Source organism: Pleurodeles waltl, chromosome 9, assembly GCF_031143425.1.
Source record: "Pleurodeles waltl isolate 20211129_DDA chromosome 9, aPleWal1.hap1.20221129, whole genome shotgun sequence".
Classification (NCBI taxonomy): Eukaryota; Metazoa; Chordata; class Amphibia; order Caudata; family Salamandridae; genus Pleurodeles; species Pleurodeles waltl.
Window position 1 is genome coordinate 76,452,359 of NC_090448.1, and position 27,153 is coordinate 76,479,511.

A 27,153-nucleotide genomic window follows, 5' to 3' on the forward strand; every position below is an offset into this window, starting at 1 on the left:
TTCTGAAAAGGCTACTTTGATAGCTAGTAGTTCCCTTTCAGCCACAGTGTAATTTTGTTCAGCTGGCAATAACTTTTTGGAATAGAAGGCTATAGGATGTAACTGGCCATCTACTGCATCTCGTTGAGAGAGAACTCCTCCTAAAGCTACTTGTGAAGCATCCGCTTCAACAAAAAAGGGCAAGTCAGGATCAGGATGTTTCAGAATTGGGGCTGAAGTGAAGTTTTGTTTTAGGAGTTGAAAGGCGTGTGCCGCCTCATCAGTCCAAAGAAATCGTTGCCCTTTCCGCAACAAGGTAGTTATTGGGGCCGCAATGTCTGCAAAATGTGCAATAAACCTCCTATAAAAATTGGCGAAACCCAGAAATTTCTGAATATCTTTTACAGAGGATGGTTCTGGCCAATCAGCAATAGCACTGATTTTCTTTACATCCATAGTTATTCCTTGAGGTGACAGGCAGTATCCTAAAAAGTCCACCTTGTTGACATTAAAAGTACACTTTTCTAACTTAGCAAAAAGATGATTTTCTTTTAACTTTGATAATACTGCACGAACATGTTGGGTATGTTCTTCTGAGTTCTTAGAGTAAATGAGGATGTCGTCTATGTATACTATGACACAAACGTCCAGGAATTCGTGTAGGACCTCATTTATAAAGAACTGAAAGGCCGCAGGGGCCTTACATAACCCAAAGGGCATTACTGTGTACTCAAATCAACCAAACTTTGTCTTGAAAGCTGTCTTCCACTCATCCCCCTCTTTTACTCGGACCAGGTGGTAAGCTCCCCGCAGATCTAGTTTAGTGTATACAGTAGAATGTCTTAATTGATCCAACAACACAGGTATTAGAGGAAGAGGATATTTATTCTTTATTGTAGCCTTATTTAGTCCTCTATAATCGATACACGCGCGCAGGGATTTATCCGGCTTCGGGATAAAAAAGAGTGGAGATGACACCGGAGATGTGGAATGACGGATGAACCCAGACTGTAGTAGGTCATCTAGGTAGGTTCTTAAGTATTTGGTTTCTTCGTCAGTCAAAGCATATACTCTGTTATTAGGTAAAGGGGCCCCTGGGATAAGATCTATACGGCAGTCATAAGACCGATGTGGGGGCAGCACACTAGTCTTTACTGGATCAAAGACGTCTTTAAAGTCAGAATATTCAGGAGGGAGACTTGATTCATCTTGTGTAACACTAGCACAGTGTAATACTGTGCTCTGTTCTGTACCTGCTTCTTGATAGCAATTGGTTCTACAGAAAGAGGAATCCAAAGTAACAGTTCTATTCACCCAATCAATTTTTGGGTTATGAGTTGTTAACCAGGGTACCCCGAGAATCAAACCAAAATTAGGAGTATCTATCAGATCAAAGCTAATCACCTCTGTGTGCCCGTTCTGACAGACCATAACAAGTGGACTTGTTTGTTTTGTGATTAATCCAGAGGTCAATTCTGACCCATCCACTGCACATACTGCTTCTGGACAAGGCTTTAGGCACATAGGAAGTCCTAAGATTTCAGCTAACTTATTATCTACAAAATTTCCTGTCGCGCCTGAGTCCAGTAGGACAGGGAGAGAATGCCTCACTTGGGTAGTAACAATTAAAACGACCTGAATTATGAAATGTCTAGGTATGTGCGGTACCCTGAAGGCTGCAGCATTAGAGGTTTGATTAAGATGTTTTCTCGAACAAGTAACCTCTCCCCTTGTCGAGCTTAATCGTTTCCCGATTCAGTTGAGGAGGTGGAGGAAACAGCACCCTTTCGTGGAGTTTTAGGCTTTACTGGACATTCTCTGGCAAAGTGACCTGCCCTGCCACAATATAAACATAATTGAAATTTTCTCCTTCTTTCTTTTTCCTCTGATGTGAGTGGACCTCTGAGTGTCCCTATTTGCATAGGCTCTGGTTCAGGGAGTTTATTATCTGTGTCTTTCTTCTCGTGTCTAATAAAAGTTAACCGTGATTCCAGTTTGTATTTATCTCCCTTTCTTTCTCCTAGTCTATGTTCTAATTTCACAACTAAATCTACAAAGTCCGAATAGTCTTTTGGCAAATCAACGATATGAGCCAGCGCGTCTTTTAACTTGTCTCTCAAACCTTTATAAAAAAGGGAGACACGCTTTTCTTCTGGCCACTGTGTCTCGGTGAGTAAACGATTAAAACTAGTGAGATAGGTCAATAAATCCTTGTTTAAGATTTAAAAGCTCATTATCACTTGCCTGCATGAAAGTGTGTTTTGCAAAAAGGCTGGTCATGGTACGTTTAAATTGATTCCAATTATGGAGGATGGGATCATCTCTATCCACGAAAGGAATTGACCAATTGGCTGCTGTGCCACCCAAATAAGACAAGACGAATGCCACTTTCGTATCATCAGTAGGGAACTGTTGTGGCTTACAAATGAAGTGTAATTGACATTGATTGATAAAAACATGGAATTTGTTACTATCTCCATGAAAACGTTCAGGTGCTGCTAAGGGCACAACATTAGGAACATTAACAGTAACTGGGGAAGGCAAAGTTGTATGTTTTGATGGCGCCCCTGTCTCTGAGGAGGTTTTAAACAAAGGCGTAGAAGCTGTGTTCCACTGAGATCCCCTAAATTTATACCTGCTTAAATCCTGTTTTAAAGAGGTATTCTCCATCTTTAATCTCTCTATTTCCTCTTGCATATGTTGCAAGATGCCAGACACTGATTCATTATGAGCCAAGTCCTCATTTAGGGCCAGCGCCATATCCGTGACGTCAATGCCCTCTATTTCTTCCCCGGTATTCATCGTCCACCAGAACTGAAATTTTTTAAGGCTTGTGCTTCTGTGAAAGCCCAGCTCACCTGAGTTCTTGTTCAGTTCTGATGGAGGTTGAAGACAATCCGACCCCACCCTGAAACTGCTTGTTCCAGCACACTAGTTTTTAAAACAGTGCACTAAGAACAGAAGCTCAAGGGAAGGGGGGAAGTGGATAAAATAAAAAAAAGAGACAACACCGTTCTTGCGTTTCCAGTGTTGAAGTGCTGCACAAATCTGCAGCCCTTTCTGACTTCTGTAGAAACTGGTGCCTAATGCAACATAAACAAAGAACAGATAAGTGCAACCTATTTCTAAATGGGTTCCTGACTATCCCTTTATTTATTAGAAATTCTCTTCTAAAAGTACCTCTTGGATCCTGGTCTCTAGTTTCCAGGTTTGGAATGTGTTACTGCTCTGGGATGTGTTTTCTATTACTGTAAAGCTTCGAAAACATTAAACAAATACCGTTATCAGAATTACCAATATCAAACATTCATCATAATATAACTAAAGCCTAAATTCCCAATAGCAGACTCACTTTTCCCATATTTCCAGAATCTTTTATAAAACAAATACTGTACTTTTACATCAAAATACAGCATGTAATTTGTACAAGTCCTTGATTTACTGTTTGCCTTGCTGTTAATAGTTTCCACTGTTCGATTCTTAAAAGTTCCATGAGAAAAAACAATGTTGGCTTCACAAAGTTCTGCAAAATATTCTTGTAACAAAGAGTTTAAATCACAATGTTCGTGGAAGGTATTTCGTTTCAAATTGTCTATACAGGAATCCAGAAATTGTTGTCAAAGTTCTTTCAGGTAATAAAAGGTTTGGCACTTACTTGTTGCTGGCAAGAGATACTGATCAGTCTAACCTTGTCTTCTTTCTCTTTTGCAGGTTACTCATAGGAGAGAGGCTGAAGCAAGGAGGAACCGGAAACCGGAAGAAGGAAGAGCCAGAAGCTGCGCCCATTGAAGTCAATGAAAGTCTGTAAAGAGCAGGAGTGCCAGCGCCGAGGGATCTGTTCTCAGGTAAGCGGGAGGTAGACGAGCACAAGCACTGGGTGAGGCTCGGGGGATGCCTTTTATAGACAGGGCTGGGTGTGGTCCTCACATGCTGCACATGTTCTTGGAAGGTGTGCAGAGCTGGGTGTGGTTTGAAGAGCTGGGTGTGGTCCTCACATGCTGCACATGTTCTTGAAAGGTGTGCAGAGTTTCAGTTATTATGCAAATGAGTTGGATTAACACATGGCCTAGGGAGGAGTATTTTAAAGAAGCCTTGGTAAAAGCAAGGCCCAATGTGTAAACAAAACAGCACATTAAACAACATACACAGAAGCCTAGGGGGGGGGGGGAAGGTGAGATAACAAGGAAGGCTTTCAATAGTAAGTTTAAAAGGGAGCTATTACAGAACCCACTAGTGCAGTGAGAGGGGACATGCTCTTTGCCGTGTACAAACCCTAACACTGCATTTGGCCCAAAAATTGTAGTGATCATGGATCAAGCTCTCAATGCAAAAGCAACTGAGATTGTGTGGAAGCATAAAGCACCGTACCACAGAATCATTCTTAAACTGGGCACCTTTCACACCATTTGCAATGGCATGTCCATTCTTGGAAAATGCTTTCAAGACACTGGCCTTCACTGCCTTTGCATTGAAGCAGACATGATGGCTGAAGGATCAATATCATAAGTACTAGAAGGTCGTATGCACAATCGTGCAGTTCGAGTAGACAAGTGGGTGTATGAAGCTATGTTGGGACTGGTTTGGTTAGGATTTATCCCCTGGGTGGTGAAGAATTACAGAGAGAACATTCAGGTACTCTACTCATTCACTGAGGGTGTTAATGACTTTGCAAAAGACCTATGCCAACAGACGTTAGATAACCTCTTGCAGAAAGCTGCCTTTGCCGCAGTAAAACAGCTTTGGGATGTATTCCTGGAACATCTTCGTCATGACAATACAGATCTCTCTGCATTTTAGATGTCATATGTGGATATTGTGGAAACTGTCTTACTGGCTCCACTGGGTGCTGCTCGAGAAGGAAATTGGCATTTACATTTTACTTTCATACACACTATGATCCCATAGTGTTATGGGTATGAAAGGATGAACTACGCTAGATGTCTTTCTGTATACTATGCCAAAATGACACTACTTGCAGTGAAACATCCAGAGATAAACCACAACTTCATCAACGGATGCTTTTCAGTTCAGGTGCTAGTCCGTTTGGACGAATTCTGGTCGATCAAGAGATAGAGGTAACAATCAACAAAGCACACAGACTCCGGGTGGTACAACACGGTTCAAACTCAAGACGGGTGTTGTGAAAAGATATTATATCATGGCTGAACACAGAAGTGTCTTTTTGGGTCACATAAGGGAAATGGTTCATAACAACAGATCAGATCTTACTCACGCAGACCTACATAAGTCACAAATTGAAAAAGATGAAGATACTTTTACAAGAGCTGTTTCATTAGTCTCCCCACGGCAAAACAAGGCATCTCAAGAAATAGTATCTGCATGAAATAGGTGAGCAGTGCTATACAGACTTCAAACTTGAGCAGCTTGAGAATAATCCAACTATTAAGAAGTTTCATGACCCAACGAAACTGGGCAAACTAAAAACCTTTGCTAGCACGTTCAAGAAGAAGGCACTGAACAGCAAAGGCAGGACAATCATCATGAAAGCAGACAAAGCACTACTTGGTCAAATCATTGTGACAGCACAGAATTGGAACTTTCAAATGGCGGATGTGCTCTCTCATCCCTTAGGACCTTTACCATGGGCTTTATCAACTCCAGAGGTCTGTTGTGAAAGACAAACAAAGCAACATACTTGCAGAAAAATGCTTACCCTGCTGAGGAAATACCTGGAAATTCAGCCACACTGATTGGAGGTATGATTCTTGTTTATAGAGTAAAAAGAGAGGAATCAAACTTTGGTGAGGTGGCTATGTCTGTCTTTTCCATGGCTTTGCAGGAAGTAAATAAGAGTCAATGAATCGATGTTGTGTTTGGTACCTACAATGAGACTTCTATTAAGAACAGCAAAATGACAATCAGAGGGGAAGAATTTGGGCACCAGTTGTAGAGCATCTTACCTTTCCGGATTGTCAGACAGTGGATGAAATTGCCAAGCCACATAAGAAATAAAACAACTCTCATTGCATTTCTTGTTAACGAACAGAGGAAACCAGAGTATTTTGTAAAACTTGAGAATAAAACACTGTTTGCGAACTGTGAAGATAAATGCTACCAAATCACATCTGAGGGGATCCACAAAGTGCCAAATCTCAACAGTAAACACACAAAAAAACAGATGGTCATTTATTGCTGCATGCTGCACATGCTGCTAATGATGGCTATGAGGCAGTAATGATAAGCTCAGATAACACCAATTTGTTTATTATGTGCTTGGGATTCCATCATAGAATCATGGCTAAATTGTTTCTGGAATGTGGTACTAAAATACGCATGTGAGTCCATGACATTGGGAAATAACCTCAAATGTTGGTGAAAATGTTTGTCGAGATATGACAGGTCTCCATACGTTTACCGGATGTGACACATAAGCACATTGCAGAAAAAGGAAAAGGAAGTGCATTTGAAATCCTGTCTGCCAACAGACATACACAAGAAACATTTTCGCAGCTCGGAGACAAATGGAATCTCTCTGAAGAACTAATGGACAAATTGGAGCAATTCTCATGCTTGCTGTATGCACCAAAATCTTCGGTTCAGCACATGAATGACTTGAGATATCATCTATTCTATGCAAAGAAGGGTGAGATAGACAGTCATCAACTTCTACCTTGTAGGGACTGTCTGAAGAAACATGCCGAACGTGCGAATCATCAAGTTGCTGTAAGCAAGAGATGTCTTCTGAATGATCCACAGACACCTAGTGGAACTGGGAGAGGTTGTAAGTTGGAAGAACATGAAGGAGGGGAGCAAATGGTAGTGGGCTGGATGGAGGGGCAGCCAGCACCTCAGGCTCTGTTAGATCTACTAGCTGGCAACTACATTAGGAACTGCAAACTGCCAGCAAGTGTCTGCTGTCTAAATTACCCGCCTGTGAAAATCAAACAGATGCAGAGAATAATGATACCTATTTAGAAGAAGAATTTGATAAGACAAGTGTGAATTATAAAATAATTTTTACGTTCACTCTTGCCATACATTGCCTATGTAAGACGTGACAACTATTATTAAGTGAAAATTATGCAATATATGAGGAATACAATGAAGTTTTATTGTTATTATTTTAAGGACTATATTGTTATTATTACAATGAATAATCATAATTATTTTTAAATTATTTTGAATTTAACCAATCTGGTAGAATTAGATTTATTTCTCCACATATTATGATGAATTTCTATGCTATTTATCAAAAATATGAAAACCATTATTTTTTCGGCTATGGTTGCTACTCCAATAATAACAAACAAAAGGCAAAGAGTGATGACTTGCTATCACATATTTTCCATCTCTAAGCATCCATACCTTGCAAAAAAATCATGCTAGAACCCATCCCCCAGATTGGTACCAATGGCCTAAATTTGGGGTCCTGGCTCATGCCCTAATTGAACATAAATTACACATAGTGGCATACTAGAGTTAGGTCCAGATTTAACAGAAAACGATGGTGTGTGGCGCTGCGCCACATTTGGCAGCATCGCACACCATCACTTTAAAAAATCAAGAATGCGCCATATTTACTAGAATACGGCGCACCCCTGTGTTTCCCCCTGCGCTGGCGCTAAATTTGCTGCTGTGCGCCAACGCAGCAACCTGGCTGCGTTGAGGGGGAGATTGTTTTTGTGCAGGAAGGAATACCTTCCTGCACAAAAACAATCTTAAATGGAGTTTTCCCCTTTCTATGTGTGCTGCAGAATGTGCCATGTTAATGCCACCTCTGGGGTGGTTTTAGACTTTGCCGCTGCCTCAGGTTTACAAAAACTCTAAATCTGAGGCAGAGTCAAAATACAATGGGTGTTGTTGTGGCACGCCCACAGCAACACCCATTGCACGCCCCTTCCAGGCAAAGTGCGGCATGTGAAGGGACCGTATTTACAAGGTGACATTAGTCACAATAAGCGGCTTGTAAATACGCGCAGGGAATTGCGCCACCCGAGAGTCACAAAAAATGACGCTCTGGAGGTTCTGGGGGCTCTTAAATATGCTCCTTAGTTTGCAGAATTCTGCATGAGGATCCTAACAAGATAGGCGAGGATATAGCAGCATGATTGAAACTTCGCCCTGAATTAAAACGGAGTGTCAGGCTGTTAGATGTACTGAGCCCTACTTGACTTCCGGGAAGGTTTGAGCCATAGTCCGCTGGTGCATGATGCGACATTTAAAAAGATGCAGACCTTCATTTGTGTTTCACCCATCAACCTGCCCCGTCCATTCCTAAATTGATCACTCGATTACCTTGTCCTCCGGCAGGACTCACCGCGAGGCCACAGCGATCTGTAACCCTGGGGCTTTGTGTCAGTACTTACTTTGTACTTTGCTGATGCTCATAAAAATGGAAACGATAAACAACTTTTGAGGGACACTGTGTACCAAAGCAGGGAATAAATGCATGAAGATGCTTTTTGAGTTTGCATAGAGAATAATTCCATTGCTAGTAGTGTGTCCTTCGCTGCGCTTTGTACTCGGTACAATGTCGGCACGTCAGGTTTGCTTGAAGATAGTCCTGACAGTGCCGATTGATGGCAGATTTTTCATCACCTTGGTAATTTGTTCATGCTGACTCCTCCTGCACCAAGGACTTCTGCATCCAGTGAAACCTTGGCAACCAATCAGAATCCCTAAGCAATGATAAAAGCTGCATGAAAAACGCATATTTCGAACCATTTTGGTGCCACTCTTGAGAGATAGGGTTGAGGTGAAGATGTAGATCTTCTGGTGGGCACGAGAACCCCACAGTATGTCACTGGAAAATGATGAATTTCATTTAGAATGTTTACTGCCTAAGCTGGTGATTTATCCGAAGTTCCCCCTTCGTTTTGGTTTGTCCTTTTTGCCAGCAAATATCAAATGTGTGCTTGCTTACTGTCAATCAGTGCTTAACGTGAGCTCATTTTCATACTTATTTTTCGCATCAGATGTTTACAGGGAACAAGCGAGCAAAAACCACACAAAGAAGAAAGACGGATGAAGGGAAAGACGGGCAAACTTTCACAAAAGGAGAAAGCAGGAACATGCGAGAGTGAGATAAAGGGGCAAGGAACGTCTGGTAGTGCATTAAAGAGGCATGAGCTGGCTTTAGGACTATGTAACCTTGGTATTCTGTGCCCTGAGATGTAATTCCACCGGTTGCATACTTCTGAGCAAAGCTTTGGGCACCGGTACGCATTCTTTTACAAATTAAACACTGTTGTCGGTAGACCATAATAGTGTGCCAAGCTTCTGCCTGTTGTAATATACTTTCTTGCTGTATAAATTGTATTTTCTTTTATACTAGTTAGTTGGATATTGCTTCCATATATATATATATGTCAGCAGAAGGCCTCAGCAAAGTGGGCACTAGCTTTTGGCCTACACATTCAAAGGGTTCTGGCTGCTGAAGGGATCTCACTCACTCTCTTTCTCATATCTGTGTTTCCTCTTTCTCATCCCGTTTCCCTTTCTCTGCTTCCCTCTACCTCTGGATCTGCCTTTCTCTACCTATCCCTGCTTCACCTCTCACCTCCCTATGTCTACATTGCCTCTCTCTTTACCTCTACGCTCTCTCTCGATCCCTCTGCATTCGTACCTCATCTCTCTCTGCCTCACAACTTACTAAATCATCACTGCTCTCTCTGCAGTGTTACTCTTGGTATAAACTCAATCTACTACTCTCTCTGTCTCTTTATTTGAATAACCACTCTTTGTGTCTCATCTCTCTTCTGATTTCAGTTGATCTCTTCTACCGCATCCCATTCTCTCCCTCTATTTATCCCTACCCAACTATGGGCTAAGTCTTTCTTCTTCTAGCTTTACTGTACCTCATCTATATCTACCTCACCCCACTTTCTCATATACACCTCACTTAACCTCTCTCTCATGACCTCACATTCCACCACTCTCTGTGCCAATTTTCACATGTGTATTTACCCCTGTGCTACATCTCTACCCCTTCCCTCTCAACCCCTCTTCTCCCTGCACCTAATTGCTCTGTTGCCATCCTCCAAACTGTCTCTCTCCTCCATCAACCAAACCATTATTTTAACCTCAACTCTCTCTTTATGTGAACTCTCTATCTGGTCCCTCAAAACGATACCTCTCCCAGCATTTCTCTCATCCCTCTCTCTACCACAACACTCTTTTCCTCACCATAAGCAAGAAGCTCACAACCTACCTCAAACTTCAGTATCTTCGAGACAACACTCAATCAGCATTCAAAAAGAACCACAGCACTGAACCAGCATTCATCATGGGCACTGATGACATTCAAATCATTCTGGGCCAAGGAGAAACAGTGGCTCTCATCCTGTGTCACCTTTCTGGGACATTCATCACTGTCTCACATAACACCCTCATCAGAAGACTCCACAAGTCTGGCATAAAAGGATCCACTCTCAAAATGATCTGTTCCTTCCTCACAGGAAGAACCTAAGGGGTCACACAGCTACTCTTCACATTAGAGACCAAGAAATTGATATGCAAAGTCCCACAAGGATCATCCCTCAGCCCCACCCTTTTCACAATAAACAAGAAACCGCTGGCCAATATCATCAGATCTCAAGACATCTCCATTGTCTCCTACACTGATGATACCCAACTCATCCTCTCCCTGTTGGACAAGACAACCACCGTCAGAACCAACTTCACGTACTGCATGACCATGATAACAGACTGGATGCAAAGCAACTGTCTGCAGTTCAACTCCGACAATATGAAAGTACTGGTCTTCGGCAATAGGACCTCCCCTTGGGACTCCACCTGGTGGCTGCCGGAGCTAGGACCAACACCCACAGACCATGCAAGAAATCTGAGGATCATCATGGATGACAACCTCAACATGACGGCTCAAGTCAACGCAGGGTGCACCTGTGCTTCCACACCCTACACATTCTGTGAAGGATCTTCAAATGGTTGCCTCATAACACCAGACGGACCATCACGCAAGCACTCATCACCAGCAGGCTTGACTACGGCAATGCTATACATGCTGAAAACTCCAAACAACTGCTACACAGACTCCAGACCACCCAGATCAGCAGTGCAAGACTCATAACCGACCTCCCACTCCACACCCACATCTCACCACATTTCAGGAAGTTTCACTGACTCCCCATTCACAAGCACAACCTTCTCAGACACACACAAAAGGCCCTAAATAAGACAGGATCAGAAAACCTGAACAGCCACATACACTTTCACCAACCTACCAGACACACTCTTTCTCATTCTCACTCACACACAGGAGGTTCCTTATTCTTTTACATTGCACTGATGACATGGAACCATCACCATCAACACATCAGATCCTCCTCCTCACTTCTTGCATGCTGCAAGAAGCTGAGAGTCTGGCTCTTCATATATGCACCTTGGGGACCACACTCATACACACTTGACCAAGCACCTGCATACACTCTGAGGTGATTAGGGCACTATATAAGTCAATATAACACACCTCCCTATTTAGTTTTCTGTCTACCTCATAATTTACCCACAAACCCATCTATCTACACACCATTGTCTCACTATATAACTTCTCAATTTAACCCAACATTCATTGACTACCACATTGCTCCACTTCCCCTCTTACTACCTGTATTTCTACATCAAATCTCTCAGTACCCTTTTTCTTTCTTACTTCCTCTGCCGCTCCTTTATTTTCTTTCTATTATTACTTTCACGTCCTCTTTACCGCTGTCAGATTTCTCTATTCCTTTTGTATTCTGACTTACTCCCTCTCTATCACCTCTCTCTCTGCCTCTTTCTCTTTATGCATTTCAGTACCTCACAACTCTGTCTCTACCTCACGCTATCTATCTAATCCTGTATCAACCTCACCTCTCTATCTGTATCTCATGTTTTTGGGTTAACTTTAATTCTAGGAGATTTCTTGAAATGCTCATGTGCTGGCTTCTATTCATGCTGGCTTAGGTTCACTGCGGCCTACCATTCTGAAGCAGGTAAGCAAACCTCTTGTACTATCCTAACCAGTTTAGATCTATTCGTTTGTTAATGATGCTAAATACATCTCTGTTTTACTAACACTTAGGGGGTGATTACAACTTTGGCGGGCGGCGGAGGCCGCCCGCCAAAGTTCCCCCAACAGAATACCGCTACGCGGTCAGAAGACCGCCGCGGTCATTCTGTGTTTCCCGCTGGGCTGGCGGGCGACTGCCAGAAGGCCGCCCGCCAGCCCTGCGGGAAACCCCTTCCCACGAGGAAGCCGGCTCCGAATGGAGCCGGCGGAGTGGGAAGGGTGCGATGGGTGCAGTTGCACCCGTCGCGATTTTCAGTGTCTGCATGGCAGACACTGAAAATCTTTTAGGGGCCCTCTTACGGGGGCCCCTGCAGTGCCCATGCCATAGGCATGGGCACTGCAGGGGCCCCCAGGGGCCCCACGACACCCCTCACCGCCATCTTGTTCCTGGCGGTCAAAATGGCGGTGAGGGGGTCGGAATCCCCATGGCGGCGCAGCAAGCTGCGCCGCCATGGAGGATTCCTCAGGGCAGCGGAAAACCGGCGGAAAACCGGCAGTTTTCCGTTTCTGACCGCGGCCATACCGCCGCGGTCAGAATGCCCTTGGGAGCACCGCCAGCCTGTTGGCGGTGCTCCCGCGGTCGTTGACCCTGGCGGTCAATGACCGCCAGGGTCAGAATGACCCCCTTAGTGTTCGCCTAACCTGCCTAAAAATGCCAGTCCGTTGTGAAAGACCTGAACCTTGAGAGAGTTGTGCCTCAGAAAACCGTGAGGTACTGGCTGTCTCTTGTTTCTCTCACTCCTCCTTCCCCTTCTCTCCAGCACTGAATTGTGGTTTCTGTATTTACCTTAGTATAGGCAGACATTAGAATCTGCCTGACAACTTTGCGAATCATGGCACACAGTGTCACCATTCTGTGTCTTTACATAGACACTGAATTCTACATTAAATATTGCTACCGCACAACAAATGTCCAGTTCCAAGCACAAAAATAAATAGTTGCTTAAGTTTTTATGAAAGAAAATGCAAACACTCAGGATACTGCACAGAAATCTAACATTCTTAGTGCAAAAACTGTGTGAGTGTTCAAAATAAGGAAGACATTTGCAAAATCAATGCTAATAGCCATACATTTAGGTGCTACGTTTATACACTATTCTTAATGCAAGTTAAAGGAAGAGAGAGCATGTGATAAAATCAAAACCTACAGATAGGCGCCAGTGTACTGGAGACAGACTCTGATGGAAACAATACATGAAGTTCTTTATAGATAAGATACAAATATCACCAGCAATAGCTGACTCTGCTACTTTCTAAAATCCTTGCTTCAATGTACCATCTTCAGAACAATGTTATGTATTTAGTGAATGGTTCAGTAGAAATATGCAGTGCACAACACAGAATAACATGATGGAGACTTATTTAAAATGCATGTGAGTATGCTACAATAGTAAGCAGGGCCGGATTAAGAGCTTTAGAGGCCCCAAGCATTTAAAAAATGTTGGTGCCCCAATATCTATCCAATTCAAAATATAAACAATAATCACCTGTAAAATAACATTTTATTTTTCAAAATGAAACAAACCTTACTGTAAGATGGAAAATAATGTTTATTTTTGTATACTTCAGCTATATTTAAATTTGAAAAGTTTTCTCCTACTTTTTCTAATTGCAAAGTCTTTGATCAGATCCTCAAAACTAATCCTACGTAAAACGTCTTCTTCTATGCTTAGTAGAGATAAGGCGTCCAGCATGTCTTGTTGCACAGTTGTTCTGTTGGGCTTTTAAATATACTTCAACTAAGAAAATGAACACTCAGCTGAGCAATTTGTGACCATTAATGTTAACAATATACAAAAGCAAACGTCTACAACTGAAAAGGCACACTCCATATTGTCTTCTACAGTTATTTCATAAAGTTCAACATGACTGAATCTTTTTTTTTATTTTTTTGTTGCACTGAATTTATGTCGCACATATGAGTAAAACTGCTGAGGCTCAGCTGAGAAATTAGTGTTCAAGTCCTCTTTGTAAGCATCAGTCAGCTTTTGACAACACTGAGAATTCCTTTCAATTTCAGTAGACGATGAAGTGACATATGTGGCTCACCACTTAGAAAAGAAAATCTCTCTGCTATTTCTTGGTATATCTTTCCTCTTCTTCTCATCTCAGTTTCAAGTTTGTCGACAATTGGGCAAAAGGTGGTCGTACGAAATGTATCTCCGGCATTCACATTTACTTCTGGTTAAGCATCTCTATCATTGGGTAGCTTCTTTCTGATACATTTGCAAGTTTGAGCTGCCTTGTAATCATCAACCATCAGCATTTCCTTTGTAGCTGTTTCATATCTTTCAAATTTATCTTGTGAAGCGCACAGTTGGGCTGTTATTGATCCATACAGATCTGCATGTTTTTAAGTTCACGTCGTGTGGCAGTTACCAGATTCAAATTTTGTTGTATCCCCTACATTATTGTATATCATTAATATCTATCATTACTATTTTATTATTATTTTCCTTATTGTATATATACATATGTATGTATTTTTTTTTCATTTATTGTGGGAGTCCCTTTATGTGGAACCTGGTTCAGCTGCACCATTTGCAGTTTTGCAGCATATGGTGCATGGCAAATACGGAAATGGATCATTTCTGTGGTGCCCCCTTTTCCTTGATGCCCTAAGAACATGCTTATTTTTCCTAATGGTTAATCCAGACGAGATCAGTAGTCTTCAAAGAGGTGCAACAACAAATAGCCCTTGATTAGAAAAATGCACCAACACGTTATGGCACATGCATTTCATAGAATCTAACCAAGCATTAAGGCACACGTTCAGGTGAATTTAGTTTCTTACTTTCTCTTGGACTATTTGGCTGGTGGAACACTTGTGAATTTGAGCTTATGGTTGTTTTTGCATGCTATCCTTAAGGAAACTTTAATGTATAATTCAGTATAATTTGTGAAAATAAGGGACTGGTTTAGCTGAACATGGGTAATAAATGACATGTTATTCCAAATTGGGAACCCCAAAATATGTCTTGTCTGGGCACCAAAAAACCTTAAGATGGCACCGTATGCAATGACTGAGATTTCAGTATACTTTGCACCTGTGCAAAGGACCATCACAACACTCCCTTCATGCAATTAGTGACCCAAACATTGCCAAATAGTTGCATTTGCTAGCACGATATAAAATTTGAAGCAGACTGCCCTCTGTGTGTGAGCTGCTCTCCGCTTGAGGTGATTCCTACTTACAGTGATGGCCTTACTCCGTGTCATCGTGTACACTGTAGTCAGTAAAGAGTTTCTGCCCTCAAATAATGTACTAAAAAAAAGGACTACAACACCCAGAATGCAATAGGTTTTCACAATAAAGCATAAGTTTGGAAGCATTATCCACAATGACATGGAGAGAGGAAATCACCCTTTTCCCGCCTTTTGAATAACACAATGCATTACCCACATCTGAGGTACAACGAAATGGCGCACATTGTTTTTCCATTCCAGCTGCCGAATTAGCTGTCTAACACGCACCTGAACTCTCAGTGGGACTTTTTATAATAACATTGAATTAATTCCTTCTGAAATCAGCAGTCTCATTCATGGCTTCAATTATTCAGTAATCCACAGAGCATCATAAAACCCTCTTATGTGTTTACTTGCCACCTTCTCAGAATACCTTCTGGCTCAGGGCTTCTGGTAATCTCAAGGTTTGGGAGTCTCCATTCGATTTGTACATAACACTTTGCCCCCACTTACTTTTCACTGGTTTATTTCAAAGTTGTGTTTTGGGATATTATGTTGCGTTATTGGCAGCAGGGGCTTCTTATAGCACATAGGCAGAGATTTTGGCAGTGTGGTGATAGATGTATGTGTTGCCGCTCAGAGTGGGGTGACCAGACGGCCCAGATTTCCCCGGACAGTCCCGGTTTTCAGAGGACTGTCCCGGTGTCCAATGCTTTTGTTCATTTTAGATAAATGTCCCTGTTTTTGGGGCAAAGGTCAGGTCAACCTCCCTTCAGAAGTGAAAAGTATGCTCTCCTTTCACATGGGCCTAAACACTTCTGCCGCCTAATCGCGCGCGCGTGTGTATGTGTGTGACACTTAAGGCTTTAGTCCTACTTTTATGTCTAATCTGTCCCGTTTTTTTAAATAAAATCTGGTCACCCTAGCTCAGATGCTTGAAACGGTTTTGCCTACTGCGGCCAATGAGTCTTTTCACAAATTCTGTAAGGTTGCAGAGCTTCTGTGGGGTGCTGTGAACTGCAACTCTCTGTGCCAAGATGGTCTGTAGCTTTCTAGTATGTCCTGGCAGAGGATGCGTATGTAATTTTGCACAGTGTTTGTGTAATTTTGTGCTGTCATTTTCACCAGCCAATCGGTGTAAAAAACTGAACATGGCTCTTTCATCGACTGGCCAGAGCAAAGAAATGAGAGCCTGTTTCAGCGCAGGGGACGAAGGCAGCAGCAGGCCATATTTAGGAGCTATTTTCCTATCTTGCTTTCCCCCCTTTGCACAAAGTAGAGCAGCAACTTTGTTTGATGTGCTGCGTTGCGCTAAAAGCTACTAAATGTTACCCAGGACATTTTAAACTACTTGCTTCATCGTTTAAGGAGCCCGGGGCAAAATACTGGCAGGACATTCCCTTGGACACCATTGTCACTACATTTGAAGATCCAGACACTGCTAGTATCTCAAAACTTCAGTCAGTAAAATGAAAGGCCCCAGACACAGCAGATCACAGTCTTACTGTTAATAAGACCGTATGTCTGAATATTACTGACAAAAATGTCATCTAACATAAATAGTTTGTCTATTTATTTAATTCCATTGGGGCAATATTGTTTAGCATTTCTAATATTAATTCCAAGGTAGGAATATTTTTGTAATTTATGTTTAGAACACGATATTGTTGTCAGGCAACATTTAGACCATAATAGTCTAAATCTGGTCTGAAGTTTATAAGAAGCACCCAAGACAGAAGCCTTAAGTGAGCACTACATTAGAAATGAAGGCTCTAGATTCGGATTTGCTTATGGTTGTATAGTTATGCTGTGGTTGGTGGGAATCTTGGGGGTCCCACAGCCTGTTTTTCATGAGAGATCATCATTTTGTGTGAGGTTATTCTGCCTTTCCCTTCTATATTTAGGAGAGAGGTACTTACTTGTGAGCCCGGCTACTGAACTTTCTTAAACTATTGTGTGCAGGGGAATAAAGGCAGGTTTCACTTAGATACAAATCTTAGTCGGCAGCCTTAAACCAGGAGCATCCAAATATGAATGCAAGTCAATGGGACAGTTAAGGATGGATAAGGGGCATATGACCCATCGATATCAAGTAGTTATAGCCAAGAGTATCATCTTGCCATTTGTTTTCCTGGTACTGCCCTAGTTACAACTCGACACAAATAAAGGCAGCATCAGGATAAACAAGCGTTGGCAAAGTAAAAAAGTCCGGGGTTAATGTGCTAACATGCAGTGATAGCACATTATAGTGTGAATCATGAAAGGGTGCCAGCAAGAGCGAACAGAGCGGCCTATAGTTGGAAAGTAGTCCCTCATGCATTCTATGCAAGCACTTGCGTAATGGTAGGATATATCCAAACAAGCAATAGACTTAGGTAAGAGGTGAATATTCCACTGTACTATGTTAAAACATGATTGACAAAGTCTTAGGCCAATGGCTAACATATGGTGGTGGCAGAAAACCAGTGACTGAACGGGCTGAACCCAAACCCCGCCCTTTGATATTGTTAGCAATAGATCTGATTGACAGATGTGCTGTCAAAACTCAGTCCCTCATTACAAATTTGTCAGTCTTCCATAAAGACCGCCAAAGCCGCGGAAGCCAGGAGACCGCCAGTGCTGGCAGTAGTCGTGCTGGCAGGCAGAGGCACTCTGGCCGTTCAACCACGAGCACCGCCCGCCAGTGGGACATTTCCCGCCTTATTATGGGGCATAATACGGCCTGTCGGTGTCCTGCTGGCGGGGCGCTGCTGGCGGTGGAAGTGCCCCTTCCCATTCCCTGCCGGACAACCTTCTCCTCGGAACAGGTAAGGTGATCGTCCAACAGGGGAGTGGGATGTGTTGTGTGTGCGTGTATGAGTGTGTGGTGTCTGCGTGTGATAACGCGTCCAGCCCTTATAAATTACCTGTACCTGGACACGTTGGAGGTCGGTGGATCTTTTAACCGAGTCGGGTTCTCCTCATCCTAGGATAGTCGGGTCACTCAAATCAATAATCGATAACCATTATAATCGGTAATCAATACTTCATTAATAGATCAATATATCACATCAGAAATCAATAACAGTTGGTATTTCGGCACACCATGACCTTTCAGTCATGAATAACCACACCAGTTTATTAAAAGTTAGTGAATTTATTTCCCTATATTAACAAAGCTAGCATGATGTATATAAGTCTCAAAACCAAATGATACATGTATATGAACATTACTAGCTGTCCATAGCGGCGGAAGAAGCGCAATCTACGCAAAATCTGAATAATGATACACTCAGTTATGGCAATACAAATCACTAATATGACTAATTGTATTTGACTGATTTCATACATTGGTCAGCATAACAAGATCTCAAATTGACATGGTGCATCGAATGAATACCTCAACTAACCTCTAATTAGCATTGGCATGTGGGGCTTCATGCAAAACGAATTTAGTCAACGCAATTTTGGAAAACTCCTAGCTTGGGCCCGATCAAAATAGCAGTTGGTACCTAAAAGGAAAAACACAATGCATAATACATTTATCCTTTCATATTTACCAAATACAAACAGCATTCAAGAATGTCTTCGTCCCTCAGGTACCGGTTCGATCAGCATGGGGCAGGTTAAAAGGGGGCAAAGATAAGGGCAAGCTTCCTTGCAGCGGCAAGGAGAATGGGGCAAAGTTACTGCATGGGCAAGACGGGGCAAATCAAAGTTAAAGTCTCTAGGGTGAGAATTCTCAAAGTCTCTTTCTCTCGGATAGAAAAGAGGGCATCAGGGTGTCGTCCAAAATGGAGTCTGGCATCTGGCTTCAAATTGGCATCGAGGAAAATGGCTGACTTCTCTTTGTCCAGTGGGTTTAAGTAAGAAACATTCCAAATTCTGCAGGTTCTTCCATTGGAGGGTTCATAGGTTGGCTTCAAATTGTCCAATGAAAATTGTCTTTTACTAGCGCTCATTTATGCATACACTGTCCTTGGAGCCTTGGAACACAAGTTGAAACATGGGTTGCCAATTATTTTACTATCTGTACCTTCATTGTCCGCACCTGCAGAGACTGACCTTGTATCAAAGGGGATGAAACCGGCCTAGTACGAAACCTTGAAGATAAGTGCATTAGTCGTCTCTACTGGAAAAATACAACTTCAAGCAAGAATATATTTCATTAGTTCAAGGAAAAGCCACACAGTTATAATTTAAGACCAGGCAACTAGGCCAAAGCCTCTACTAAATTTAAGCTAAGCAAAACAGTTTCAAGTAAGAAATCATGGCATACACTTGCAATTATGACGGATTACTACATTTTCAATACTTCGTGATTAATAAAGCCCGTTTACAATGATGGCGAACTACCCCGAGGGCACAATTTCCCTCGTACATTATTTTCTTTACTAAAATCAAACTACATGATACACCTTTGATTATACAATATGTGAATATATGTAGGACCCTCTTTTTCTGCGTCATCAATCCCTCCTCTGATGACTAATTATGTCATCACATCAAATCTATCCACAAATTTTATTCCATGAAAATTCTGTATAGTAATTTGGCACTTTTCTTTTTATCCCTTTTGATTTTTCTCTATATATCTCTACCATTTTAGCTTGTTCTTTTTCTTCTCTTTTTCTTTTGCGCCACGCTTTCAATATTTTGATAGCTTTCCATAGTCCCCAAGAACCTATTAAACAAATTAATATTATTAATATTCCCTTTACAATTTTTAGTAACATTCCGTTCCAAACGTTGCTGAGCCAATTTCCCACTGAAGCAAATCCTTTTCCAACTTTCTCCCAAACTCCGGGTTCTTTCAATTCCTTCAAATCTACACTTTCTTTAGTTAAGTTTGTAAGCATTGTTCTAATTTTTCCACTGCTGTCTGGTATATATGTACAACAGTGACGCGTACCAAGCATTTTGCAAACGCCGCCATCCTTTGCTAAAAGAATGTCTAAGGCAAGCCGATTTTGAAGAGTCACAGCTCTTTCTGCAGCGAGTTCAGCATCCATCAGGATTATAGCTCCTGAAATTTTGTCAGCATGTTATCCACAATAGTAGACAACTTTCGTATTTTGATTGAATTCAAAATGACTCCTACTGAAGGAATCAATGCTCCAAATATGTCTCCTACCACACCAGAAGCTGTCTCCCTTTTCTGAATATGATGTGATTCAGACAGCTTTGGAAATTTCTTTAAGTCGTCTAGTTGATAAATCTTTGGGAACACTATTCTCAAATAACATCTCCCATACCATCCTTTAGGAAGACGATAATAGGCGGTAAGTCCGCAAATATAATATATTCCAGGAATAACTGGGTCTTTTCCATTCAGCATGAATGTCCATTTAGGTTGAAACAAAAACGTATGGTGCATTCACTCGTTCCCACAAAAACTGTGTCATAATATGATTTATGTCTATGTATACAAAATCTCCCTACGTGCAATGTATCTAAAGCTATTTTCCCTTGTGTTTTTATTGCGGCAAAAGCATAGTTATCTACAGATGTCCTTTTGTGTAATTCCCTTTCTAATTCCTCCTTCATTTCTTTCCTCCTATCGTCAGTGCGGTCTAAGAAGTTTATCTCTACTGGTGAAAGCAAGCATGTAAGGTTCTCTCTATGAGCGTGAGCTGTGTGAAAAGGTGACAACGGTTCGAAGAAGTCCCTCATTAATTTGAAATAATAATCTCTAGATATTTTACTCAGGTACTCGATTATGGGGACATATGCAAATGTAACATCATAATTAGAGTAAAAATAATGAATGTACTGTTGGCCATAAAATCTGGACATTATTATACTACATGTAATTCCGTAAGTAAGAGGCATGCTGTGATATTTCACCCCTTCCACTACTGAGGTAGGTATTTGTATACACACATAACAATCTTTCGCATCCATGGTCTCAACATACTCACTCAACAAGCAATAGAAAACGTTAGATGAAAGTTCCTTCTTATCATGCAAGTGTCTCTCGTCTTGTTCGAGTCTCTTTAGAGCTGTTAGTTCAGTAACAATAGCAAGTTTAGAAGTAGAAGCATCATTCGTCTCACTCTCATTCTTACCATGCATTCCAAGAACTATTGCTACAATGATTAGTAAGCATGCGGTTATTAGACCTATATACATATATTTACAACACTTCATTTTACGTCCCTGTGTAGTGAAGCTAGTCATGATCTGTATAGAATCAGAAAGTTGAAGACACTTTATCAAATCGGATTTGCAGATATATACAAAGCTGAACGAGTTCCATGTTCACACAGTTTTCTTTAGCAGCTTAGTCTCTTATCGGTTAGCAGCGTTGTCTCAAAATCGGTTTCGAAGTCAATCAAGTTAGCAATGTCTTAGCCGGTTGAAAGGTCAATCAGGTTATCATTGTCTCTATTCGGTAAAGTTCAGGGAGTTGTATTCCTCAAGTGCCAAAGTGAACTTCTGCCTCTTCGTTCTCGAGACTGAGGGATACGAATTCATCGGGCCAATCGTTAGTGGCTAAATATGCCCACTCCGGACCGGAATATCTTTTACTCAGTATCCTTTTTCTTTTCAATTTTGCATCTCTCTTTGATTCTTTCTCGCTGGTGCTTTCTTCTTTGGCCAAGTCTTTCTCTTCACTTGGTGCTGCTATTGCGACAGACACTTCCTTTCTTTTCTCTTTCACCTTTGGCCCTTCACTGTCGGTCAACGTTTCTCTGATTCTTAATTTTACTGGCGATATGCTTTGTCTTCTTTTTGCACTGGGTCCACTTGATGGACCTGCGAGTTCTTCCGAAGAAGTTCAAACAGTTTCGTTCTGTCCCGTCTTGTCTTCTCCCTCTGGGAAGTCAATCAGGTTCTCCTTTTCTTTTCCGGTATCGTCTGCTTCTGGGAAAGCCCTCCTCTGATCAGGCTCTCCTGCTCCTTCACTTGTCTCGAGCTCTTTGTCACCGTTACCTGCTTCAGGCTCTCTGTCGCCTTCAGCTGTTTCAGGCTCTTTGTCGCCTTCCGGACCTTCGTCACTTTCTGAGACTCCTCCTTGGTCTTCCCCAAATGAATCGGTTGCTTCGTCTTCAGAAAATATTTCTCCTTCCTCTATTTCTATTTGTTCGCTTCTAGTTCCTCTTTGCTCTGTCTCGGCACTTGGCACTTTGTGATCAGACACAGGTGATTTCAGCGCTTCAACTTCCTCATCTGTGGGACACGACACCCTCTTTGTGTGACTGGCGTGAATCCAGTTGGGAACTCCCGCACACTTCACAGCGGTGGTAGTTGTCAGAATCACTTGAAAAGGTTCTTTCCAACGGGGTTCCAAACACGACTTCCTCACGTGCTTATTTATCACGACCCAGTCACCTGCTTTCAGGGCGTGTCCTGGACCTTGGATCGGTGGCAAGGTGGTTGCCTCCACCTGGTGAGAGAAAGAGCGGACCACATCAGCTAGACCTTTGCAGTAGTCTAACACCACATCATCTGTAATATTCAAAAGAGCATTTGCAGGAACTGCGGGAAGTCTCATAGCTCTGCCCATGAGGATCTCGTGCGGGGACAATCCAGTCTTTCTGTCAGGGGTGTTTCTCATTGACATTAGCACCAAGGGCAATGCGTCAGGCCATTTTAAGTTTGTTGATGCACATATTTTCGCCATTCTTGATTTCAATGTGCCATTCATTTGCTCCACTAGTCCTGATGCTTCAGGGCGGTAGCTACAATGCAATTTTTGCTCAATGTTCAGTGCTGCACAAAGTAATTTTATTACTTCGTTATTGAAGTGACTTCCCCTATCTGATTCTAAGGAGATCGGGAATCCGAAACGTGGTATTAACTCTCTCAAGAGTAGTTTTGCAACTGTGAGACTGTCATTTCTGCGTGTAGGGTATGCTTCAATCCAATGACTAAAAATGCACACAACCACCAACACATACCTCAAGGCTTCATGCACAGGCATCTCAATGAAGTCCATTTGCATCCTACTGAAGGGACCCCCTGCTCTTCCGATGTGGCTCAAATTTACTACGGTTCCCTTCCCTGCGTTCATCTGTTGGCAAATGACGCAACAATGGAAAACTGCTTCAGCAACTTGACGAAATTTTGGGTTAAACCAATCAGTTTTAAATAGTCTAATCATGGCATCCCTCCCAAGATGAGCTTGTCCATGAAAAAATCTGGCTAACTGTGTCAAAAGACTGTTTGGCAGAACAAGTTTCCCTTCACTTGAAACCCACAATTCATCTAGTCTCTTTACACATTGCGATTTGGTCCATGAGAGTTTCTCATCCTCACTGACATCATTCTGTAAGGTTTTCAATTCATCCATGGTATCTACAACTTTTAGGGCAAAGATTTCACTCGGTTCAAGTTCTGGCTCATTTATCAAGTTCCACTCATCCCTGAGCAATATACAGTTCAATGCGCAAAACCTTGCGACTTGATCCGCATATCCATTTCCCAGGGAAACATAGTCTTGTCCCTTCGAGTGTGCACTGCATTTTACCACTGCTACTTCTCCTGGTAATTGGATGGCATGTAACAATTCTCTTATTCTTTCGCCATTTTTTACTGGTGATCCTGAAGAGGTCCTAAAGCCTCTCTGTGACCACAATTGCCCAAAGTCATGCACTATTCCAAATCCGTACTGACTGTCAGTGTAAATGGTGACTTTCATTAATGCAGAAAGTTGGCAAGCTCTAGTAAGGGCTACCAATTCCGCTACTTGTGCAGAGTAAACTCCTTGAAGCCAAGATGCTTCCAGAACACCTGTTACAGTACATACAGCATATTCTGCTTTCAATATTCCCAGTGCATCTCTCAAACATGAACCATCAACAAAGATAATTTGATCATTGTCTTCCAGTCGGGTATCTTTGATATCAGGTCTTGGTTTGGTGCAAAATTCAGTCACCTGAAGACAATCATGCTCGATGTCTTCAGCATTCTCAATTTCGGCATTTTCACAGGTAAACAAAGTTGCTGGATTTAACGTAGTGCACCTTTTCAGCTGCACATTAGGTGATCCCAGAATTATTGTTTCGTACCTTGTGAGTCTAGCACCAGTCATGTGCTGCGTTCGGGAACGTGTCAAAAGTATCTCGACTGAGTGAGGGACCATGACTGTTAAAGGGTGTCCCACCACTATTCCTTCACTCTGAGTGAGGCTGATACCAACTGCGGCTACGGCACGCAAGCACCCAGGCAGTGCTGCTGCGACCGGATCCAAAGTAGCTAAAAAATATGCTACTGGTCTGTTTACGCCACCATGGGCTTGGGTCAGGACAGACAAGGAACATGCATCACGTTCATGACAAAACAATGTGAAAGGCTTTGTGTAATCAGGCATACCTAAAGCTGGAGCCCTGCACATGCATTCCTTTAATTCAATAAAAGCATCCATTTTATTTCCTTTCCGCTCGATTTCATCCAGTGCCTCTTTCTGGGTCAGTTTCAGTAAAGGTTTTGCTAGAGTTGAGAAATTGGGAATCCATTGGCGACAGTAGCTCACCATTCCCAAAAACTTTCTCACCTCCCTCCTCGTCTTTGGGGGACTCATTTGAAGTACACTTGTTATTCTTTCCTTCATAATTCTTCGTGACCCTTTCTCTATTTGGTGACCCAAATATTTCACTTTCTTCTGGCAGAACTGTAATTTTGAAGGGGACATCTTGTGTCCATTCCTTCCCAAATGGTTCAATAGGGCAATGGTGTCAGCTGTGCAGTCACTTTCTGTCTTGGATGAGATCAGTAAATCGTCAATATACTGTACTAGGGTTGACTCGAATGGCAACTCTAACGCTTCCAAATCTTTCTTTAGAATCTGATTGAAAATTGATGTTGACTCCAAAAACCCTGGAGGAATTCGACACCAACTATAGACTCTGTCTAAGAATTTGAAACAAAAGAGAAAATTGTCATTTATTTTCCTCAAATCCTGAACAATTCGGACCTTTCCACTTGGCTTCATCAGTCCCATGATTGGTGAATTACATGGACTGCTTAACACTTCTTTCAGTACTCCCTGCTTTACGAACTCATCAATGAGTTGGGCGACTTTCATGAGGGTGTCTTGCGCCATATGGTACTGTGGGGTCTGGGGAAAGGTTACATTGGGTTTTACAGTCACTTTTACTGGCTCCACTCCTTTCACCAATCCCACCTCTTTCCCTGTCATGTCCCACACTTCCTTTCCGACTGTTTCCTGTAACTCAGCAGGAATATCTGCTTCAGTGATCATTGGATAAAGAGTAATCAGGGGATACTCTTCATCGACAGTTTCCACTTCGTCTCCTCCTACACTGTCCTCTTCTTCCCCATCACTGCTTGTCTGAATTTTAATTTCATCGTTTGAACACATAATCGAACATCCCAATTTGCACAGTAGATCTCTCCCTAACAGTGATATCGGGCTTGAGTCACACACCACAAATTTATGTGACCCTTGGTAGTTGCCAATTCTGACTTGAACTGGATCTGTGATTGGATTCGTCAGGTACCTATTTGCTACTCCCACTACTTGAACTGTTCTCCCCGAAAGTGGCAAATTGGGTACTTCAATGCTCCTAACAGTGGAACGTGTAGCTCCTGTGTCAACCAAGAACGAAACACGGTGACCCATAACTCTTCCTTCCACATACGGACCCTTTTGATCAACTTCCAAAGATGCTGCAAGTATACAATATCCCTCTTCATCTGAGCTTTCACTCTCCCATACATTGTTTATTCCATTCTCACTGTGTAATGGGAATTGGTGTACTGTGTCATTTTGATTCATTCCTTGACCCGTGACCTGTTGAGGAAGCATTGCTTGCTGCTGATTCATTGGTGCTAAGGGTATTTGCATTTGCTGATTAGGTACCATAGGAAACTGCTGTTGCATTGGCTGCAACTGTGCCATTTGCACACGGGGCATTTGCACCTGTTGCGATTGCATGGGTTGTAAACCCTGCATCTGGTTTATATTGTTTTGAAAATTTGGATTCGGACCTCTCATTTTCGGTCCTCTCATGGTCTGAAATGCATTGACATCATTGTTTTGCTGACCTACACCTTCCTGCACCATCATTGGGCACTCCCGTTTCAAATGCCCGACGATTCCGCACGTGTGACATGGCATCACCTTCTTCATTGCCTGTATACCATTTGGAATCATAACAGTATTTAAATCAGGACCATTATTCACAAAACCTCCTCGGCCTCTGCCTCTCATTTGCGGCTGAAACATGGCATTTCCCTGTTGCTGCTGCTGCAGCATCTGTTGTTGAAAACCTTGCAAACCTTGCAAACCTGTCTGCGCTGCTCTAAGCTGCATCACCATCACCTTTTCTTTCAATCTTTTCTGCTTTGTCTCAATCTCATCACTGCAGTATTTTGCATAATTCAACACTTCATCGATCGACTTTGACTGCCAACAAATCAAATGCGTTTTAATCATCTGGCTGATTTCGGGTCTCAACCCTTCCACAAATCTGAACACAAAATGGAGCATGTCCTTTGCCTCAATCGTCTCTGTGCCACTGTAATTTTTAAACGCTTTCAACAATCTCTCATAGTACGCATGTATTGATTCTTTAACTTCTTGGGCTGTTCTGTCAATCCTCTGCCAATCCACATTTTTCGACGCAACTTTTGTTTTCAAGTGCTCGATCACCTTGTGGTACAAACTCATTACCGTAGGTGATGGCGCACCTGTGTCCCTATCTCTCTCTGGTTCACTCGTCGGCCAACCTACAGCCCTTTTACAATCTTCCCACAAATCTGCCGGAACCACAATTTCAAATAAAGTATTCAGGTCTTCCCAGAGACATTTTGCGAGTTTCACAAATCTATCTGTCTGTTGATACCATTCGATTGGCTTCTCTCTTAATTTGGGAAAGTCATCCGTTAAGGATTGAATATCACATCTATGCCATGGTACATGTACAAGTTTTCCCCCTGCTGTCTCTCTCATTGGTAACATAGTTATCAGGTCGTCATTCTGTTGTGCTTTCTCATTCCGTTCTGGGGTA